This window comes from Nansenia antarctica (genome assembly GCF_963989245.1).
Source record: "Nansenia antarctica genome assembly, chromosome: 8".
In the NCBI taxonomy this organism is placed as follows: Eukaryota; Metazoa; Chordata; class Actinopteri; order Argentiniformes; family Microstomatidae; genus Nansenia; species Nansenia antarctica.
In genome coordinates this window covers 55594495-55602162 of record NC_137678.1, presented here as the reverse complement: position 1 = coordinate 55602162, position 7668 = coordinate 55594495, and the positions used below count along the sequence as shown (strand labels likewise).

Below are 7668 nucleotides of genomic sequence, written 5' to 3'. Positions count from 1 at the left end.
TGCAACCAGCGTCATGAAGTGCAGTCAGTGTGAAAATACTTTATTGTGTGTGCCCTGATGGCCAGTATATTGCATAAACTAGAAAATGCGTTAGTCAGGGAGACACTGTTACGGTGGTGTCAGAGGGGAAGAGGACAACAATGTTGAGGTGCATGCCCAAGGTGTGGAACTTTATAAATAGGTAGAAATATAGCTGGCAACTTTGTACAGGTATTTACAAAACAATAAGCAGGACGATGACAGGACACTGAACATAAACTGAAATGAGAGCTCTCTGTGGAGGGTCAGCACTAAGTACAGAATGCTGTAGAAAAAAAACATCCTCGTCATCCATCCAGAAAGACCAGTTTCTCTTTTTGTCTTGTTTTATGCCTTCGTCTTCAGCTGATAAAGCAGGGAAAGGAATTGGATCTAATGATTTTGGTCTCGACACATCACTGCAAGGTGACAACCACTGGTCGTTCTTGTGCAGGGATTTTCCAGGACAGTTGTCACTAGTGTCTTCTTGTTGCTTCTTTCCATCTTTCTTCTTTGAGCAAGGCTGAGCACCAACATATGGGTCATCAGAATCCGTATCTGCATGGACAAAATATGAGAATAAGTGAAGTAATATAGGTTAATTCTAACCAGTCATTTTAATCAATCATCAAACTCATCTCCCATTAGGTAAGTATTACAGATTAGACCAAGAACAATCCAAAGCAGAGAATCAACAAAGGATTCCCAAGTCCTTACCCAGCTGGGAGATGTGTGATGGTGTATTCCCAAGAGAAGGCTCGAGTTCAGGTGATAATCTGGACTCTGCCATCTCTGAAGCTGAGAGAATGCATTGATTAGAGTCACAGCAAGCAAACAGATTTCTCAGCTGAAGCACATACAATTCTATAGCGTTTCCATAGCGTAGTGGTTATCATGTTCGAAACTGGGGCAGAAACACATTTTGGGGGTAGTGGTGGTCTAGTGGATAGTGAGTTGGACTGGTGATCAGAGGGTCATGAGTTCAAATCCCACCTGGGAACACCACCACTAGTGTGCCCTTGAGTAAGGCACTTACCCTAAGTTACTCCAGGGAGACTGTCTCTGAAGTCTCTAATTGTAAGTTGCTTTGTATAAAAGTGTCTGCTAAAATGTAAAAGATCTTGCTCATATTGGTGGCAGCAGAATGTTTGGAGTGTGTGTCATTGCACTTGTTATACATTATCATAACTGTAAATATCAGGTTCAATTGTAACCCTCGGGTCAAGCAATTGGTGATATATATAAGATATACCTGTGGGAGAGAGGTTCTCCCTTCTCTCTCTCATCTCTTTCAGTCGCTGTGCCATGGTGTCAGACCATTTCAGCAGAGGGCTGTAGACTATTCCATTCTCGTGATCAATGATGAAAGTGGACACATCTGTAGCTGTGAACACAGAACATGTTCAAATGAAACCACCTTCAAGCACAAAGCTCTTTTAGACGCCAACTATAGTATTCTTCAGATGAACAGAGGTGTCTTACAAAAAGGTGGCGACGGCACTGGATGAAGCTCTTTCATCATCTTGTCCAGTTTTTTCTTCATGCGTGTGTCATTTTCGGGGGTCAGCACGGGGTAGTCTTTTGGCTGCATAGAACGATGCTGGAACAAAAAAACAAAAAAACAGTGTTATGTTTGAAATAATCAAACTTATAAAGACAAGCTTTGACTTTTGACTTCACACAACCATGTCGTTTTTTTTGGGGCCAAACACACAACTAGTTGACAATGATTCCACCTTTATCACCAGTGTCTAATGTCTTTTCATAGGCCTAAAGACTACTTCTGTATTACCCGGCAGGGTTCGACATTAACGGTTGCCCGATTGCCCGGGGCAAGTAAAACATTTGTTTGTTTGCGCGACAGCAACGACGCTGCTGGATCCTGGTAATGCAGGAAGAACAGGACGGATGAACCACTGATGAACCAGATGAGACACTGACCTCATGTCTTTTAGCTTGCTTTTATAGTTGTTTTTATTTTCTTAATATTGTTGTCTTTATTTGCACTTGACACCACGGACCTCATTGTCTCTTAGCTTGTTTTATAGCATTTTCGCTTTTGAATTTGTCTAGTGTGTAATATTTGTGATATGTTATGTGTATATGTTTGTGAATATGTGAATATGTTTTTCTGTTTTTGCACCTTCAGAAGAACCACTACAATTTCATTGTACAAGGACAATAAAGTCTATTCTATTCTATATTCTATACGCATTGTTTGTTATTTTTCTGGTTTTGATCGCTTATGGATTATTTTTGTATGTCGCCAAGTTTGATTGTTCTATTCAATAAATGCTCTAAAACGTACTTTTCATCTCATCGGATTGTTTGGCGCATCATACAATTACCAGCCCAGACCCTGGTTGCGTCTCTCAGCGACTTTTTACTTTTGGCTCTATCTATCTATCTCGCTACAGGTGTCATAACCCTAACCCATATCCTGTCATATAAAAGTACCTTATTGAATCTCCAGGTAATGTAGGCTATGTCTGACATCCATCACTTTTGCTATCGTTAAGATACTTTATTTTTCTGTTTTGGTAGTCTGTCCAATGTGACACTTGCCCTCCTCCACCGGCCCTAGTTTTGGATCTAGCTTGCTGTTCATTATTTTCATGATAAATCGTAGCTAGCTAGCTATAACATCTTCATATACAGGCTACTGATTAACAGTAGGCACTGATTAACAGTAGGCAAATGCCAATTGAACAGATTTATTCATTATCCTATCTTAAGAAAACTAATGTAACACTCTCATCTGGGGATTTACACGGCAAATCAAATCAAAGATCGACAAATCCCTGATGACAGGGAGAGGACGTATGACTGCTCTGATGAATCAACCCCTATTTCATTAATTTTCTCTATATAACGACGTCGATCATTGATCGGCAACGACACTATATAATAGTTTGCCTAACTGGCCATCGGATTTGGGCTCCTAATATCTAAAAAGCACTACGGTTTTCTTATTTTATCGGATTAAAGTAGCAAAGACCAGAAATGTCCATTGACCGCCAGTCAAACTTCTCCCCTTCTATCACCCAAAAAGGGGCGTGGACATGACGGGAGAGCAAAGTACCCGTCGGTGAGTACCATCCCTCCCCCCTTCTCCCTTCCTCCCCTCCCTCCCCCCTGCTCCCTTCCTCCCCTCCCTCCCCCCTGCTCCCTTCCTCCCCTCCATCCCCCCTGCTCCCTTCCTCCCCTCCCTCCCCCCTGCTCCCCTCCCTCCCCCCTGCTCCCTTCCTCCCCTCCCTCCCCCCTGCTCCCTTCCTCCCCTCCCTCCCCCCTGCTCCCTTCCTCCCATCCCTCCCCCCTTCTCCCTTCCTCCCCTCCCTCCCCCCTGCTCCCTTCCTCCCATCCCTCCCCCCTTCTCCCTTCCTCCCATCCCTCCCCCCTGCTCCCTTCCTCCCATCCCTCCCCCCTTCTCCCATCCTCCCATCCCTCCCCCCTTCTCCCTTCCTCCCCTCCATCCCCCCTGCTCCCTTCCTCCCCTCCCTCCCCCCTGCTCCCTTCCTCCCCTCCCTCCCCCCTGCTCCCGTCCTCCCATCAAGTATTGGATAATTGACCTGACAGGTGTATCTGGTTAGTCAGGTGTGTTCCATCACATCATGTGTGCAGGGTTAGAGAGCTGTCAATGTCTAGTTGTTGATTCTAGGCTTTGCATTTGCCTTTGAAGTCTGCTATTGATGTCTGTCAACATGAGGACCAAAACCATTATGGCTGAAATATTAGAAAAATGTAACTGACAAAAAAATAGCCAAAACCTTAGATTTGCCCAAATCAATTCTATAAAATCAAAGTTGCTCTCTTTCTCTGCCCCATCTCTCCCCCCACCTTTTCCTTATCTCCCCTCTCCTTTCCTCCCCTCTTTCCCTATCTCCCCTCTCCTTTCCTCCCCTCTTTCCTTATCTCCCCTCTCCTTTCCTCCCCCTTCCCCTGTTGTTGTCCCAGGGGCGAGGAGAGGTGGTCCAGAGCCTGGGTGTGGTGGTGTCTCTGGGTACAGGGAAACTCCCTCAGGTGGCGGTCAGCTCCGTGGATGTGTTCAGGCCCTCCAACCCTCTGGAACTGGCCAAGAGCTTCGTAGGAGCCAAGGAGCTGATCAAGATGCTGGTGGACTGTGTGAGTGGAGGGACAATGTGGGTTACACTGTTTTTTGTGGGGAGCATGCAGCATCTGGCCTGTAGAGAGAGCTACAGGACCGTGGTGGAGCGTGAGTGTAGCTCCCTCTACAGGACAGACGCTGCATGCTCCCCACAATTGAATATAGTTATTGGGACAGTGAAGCGTTTTTCTTTCTTCTTTTAGGCTCGATACTCCCAAATGTTCCAAATCAAACAGTTACGATGAGGTTAAAGTGTCAATTCTCAGCTTTTTATTTTGAAGGTATTTGTGTTAGTATTGGTTTCACCGTTTAGTAATGACAACACTTTTTAAAACATAGTCCCTCCATAGCAGGGCTCCAAAAGTATTGGGACAGATTCATATAATGTTCAAATGAAGCAATCACGTTTAGTGTTTCGTCCAAAAGATCCTTCGGATGCAAGAACTGTCCGAAGGCTGTGGCTCATTGACTGGTGATGTTCTGCCAGGCCTGGGGGGTATTCCATTAACGTCACTAAAGGAAAATCCAGGCTTTTTTCTTTTCTTTTCGCGAGACTTATCAAAATAAGACTAGATTTTCTTTTAGCGACGTTGATGGAATACCCCCCCCCCCCCCAAGACTACAGTCATATTCAGTTGTTTGTTTTGAGGTCTTTTTCCCCTTAGTCTCATCCTCAGCAACCCGTAGAATCTCCCCCAATGTGCTGCATTCCTCACTGGAGACACACAAACAAGTGCATAGCGCTGTAACACCGACCTGATAATCAGGGCTGCCAAGTTTCACCAAAAGTTTGGAGTGAGATTTTTTGCTGGTGGAGCGACCCAAAACTGTGCACGTTTTGGCGGCAGCGGCCCCTCTCTCCCACCCAATTATTTGTGCTAGTTTCCTGCAATTTTACATGTTGTTCATAATAAACCAGCACAAGAAATGAAAATAATTAACATTTTATAAAACAAGACAAAAATTCAGACAATATATCATATTTATGAAATCTTAATGAACAAATACAGTAGCCTACAGACTCTAAAAGAAAATTGGGCCCCATCAACAGGACTCAGCCCCTTGGTCAGCAGCAGAAAGACCTGTGGTCATCATCTTATATACAGTGCATTGCTCATAGATGTCTATCATGTTATACAGTAGGCTACATACCAGGGTTTTTCCTGGGTCAGAATGAGGCCTTGGTGGTTGATGTTGTGCGCGCGTAGCGCGGCCACATTTTTTTTGAGGGACCCCCAATTGTTGTATTTGTATTGTAAATTGCAATTACTATTTATTATTACTATTGTAGGAGCCAGATATGGTCCTGTGATACGTGTTGTAATTCACTGTGTGGGCATGGGGTGGCGCTGTCACAATACCTGAGGCAGGTGTATATCAGGTAGCACATTTGTTGTTGTTGTCGTCAGGTGTTGACCCCGGAAGGGCAAATAGGTTTGACCGCAAGGGCGCTAAGTTTGTTATTGTTTGTACCAGTGATTAAGCCATTGATGGCACATAGTAACACAATAAATGTTTATTATGCAGCAAACCAACGACTACAGATCTTATATAACCAACAGCAACACATCAAATTTAGGACGCACGGCGCGTCAACCGGACAATCCGTCGGGTTAGCATCTCAGTAGCAAGTAGTAGACTTTGCTCCTTTAACAATTATTATTAATGTACCTGGTTATGTTACAGTAGAGAAACAAAAAACAGTTACCAAAACGGAGTATTTACTAGCTAAGATTGGCAAAAGATTGGCGTGGTGCAACCGAAATTAGTAAACAACTAGTTTGAAACTAACTAGTAACAACTAGGGGTTTAGTCACTACTAAATGCCTGCATTTAGTAATGACTTACGCCATATTGGTGCAACCCAGTCCAGTAGGCTACCAGATACGATGTTGTAATGTATGCACATATTTTGCTACCACGGTTGCCAGATGGAATTGACAATGTCCAGCCCAACCGGTCTAAAAGCTGCCGAATCCACCCGTCCAGTGTGACCAAAAGTAGCCCAATCTGGCAACCCTGCTTGCTACGTTCTTGCAGCTCGCGTGAACACAGGTTCTTCCATCAGCGCTCGCCTGCCGCTTCGATTGCAGACTCAAGTTAACGCGCGTGCAGAAAGATGCCACGAAAGTCATGTCCGGTAGCTTTCTTTCAAGAAATTTCAAAAATAAAAGTCCCGTAAAAATAAAAAAATAAATAAAAAAATTCTCGCCGTGAGAAATAGAGATGCGGCGTGAGAGCATGAGAACTGGTTGAAATGCGTGAGTCTCACGGTGATTGCGTGAGACTTGGCAGCCCTGCTGATAATGCTGCCAAACTTGCCCTCACCATAATAGAATGGACTAGTTTTCCTTATCCCACTTTCCCCATCCCAGAAACGGGAGACAGTGTGAAAATCCAGTTTTCAGCTATATTAGCGAGCGGTTAGCAACGATAGCCACGTACCAGTACACGTCTTCGGATATCAAACAAAAATTATTTGATCACGCTCAACAATCTGGCTAAAATAGCGTTCACAGGACGTCTCGCACTCTTCTTCCCTCGATGTGGAGTCGCGCCTCCTAGTTGTGTGATTTGCTCCGATTTTGAATTGATTATTAGGTTACCCAGTAAATTACCAGACTCTATGCACTCGCTATTCAAGCCTGGGCAGGGTGAAGCTAAACAGGTACTAGCTATTCAACAGATACGTAGTAAAAAAGGACTTGGGTGAGGTTACAGAACTGCAAATGCTGCATGCAAGGCAAGCTTTTCAATACGTAGTTTTTGCCCGCGTCACACGATGTCGTGGCTGACGGCTGACTTCACCATGCTGTTGTTGTCTCCTCTGTCTCAGTGCACAGACTCTGACGGCTGTGCTGTGGACAGGGCCAGGTCATGGTGCGAGTTGACTGATACCATCTATCACAGGTTTGTCTTTGATCTCACAACTCTTTACCTATAAGCGAACCGACTACAAAACGTTATGGACATTGCAACGAAGCAGTTCTCTGTTGTCTAGTAAGCTCATTCTCCCCCCCGCCCCTCCCTTTTATGCCTCATGTTGTCAAAATGTCCTTCCACCCTCTCCCCGTCTTTCTCCTCCCTCGAATGTCTCTCTGTCCCCCCATTATCTTCCCTCCCTCCCTCCCTCCGTCTCTCCTGCCCTCGAACCCCCAGGTTGAGCCCCCAGCTCTCACAAGAGGTGATGCTGGACGAGGTGAGGGACTCCGTCCTGGTGGACATGCTGTGGGAGACCCAGATGTACCTGTACGAACAGCGGGAGAGCGTCCAGATACTGGCACAGCAACTACTCACCGGCTGAGGGAGAGAGGAAGGTCGGGGAAAGGTTGGAGGAGAGGGGGAGGGGGTGAGAGGGAGAGAGAAGGGGTGGGGAAAGGTTGTAAGAGAGGGGAGGGATTAAAGGAGAAAGGAGGTCTCAAATACGTCCAAGATAATATGTCCAAGATGGCCGCGCGCTTAGACGCTGAGGCTCGGGGGGCGACCACACTGGTGTTTCTTTGTGTTTTTAATTACCTTTATATGTTCACTCTTTTTTTAGTACT

At 45.3% G+C, this 7668-nt stretch overlaps 2 long non-coding RNA genes across 2 annotated transcripts; one reads left to right on the top strand and one right to left on the bottom strand.

The window, feature by feature from the left end:
• Positions 1-466: 466 nt before the first annotated feature.
• On the bottom strand, positions 467-1402 carry LOC308163253. Its single transcript, XR_013937603.1, has 3 exons — positions 1271-1402; positions 736-816; positions 467-576 (listed from the first exon to the last, which is right to left on the bottom strand). It is a non-coding gene; the product is annotated as an uncharacterized lncRNA (long non-coding RNA).
• Positions 1403-3979: 2577 nt separating this feature from the next.
• On the top strand, positions 3980-7410 carry LOC308163426. The gene is made up of 3 exons (XR_013937618.1): positions 3980-4140; positions 6960-7033; positions 7283-7410. It is a non-coding gene; the product is annotated as an uncharacterized lncRNA (long non-coding RNA).
• The last annotated feature ends 258 nt before the right edge of the window (positions 7411-7668 follow it).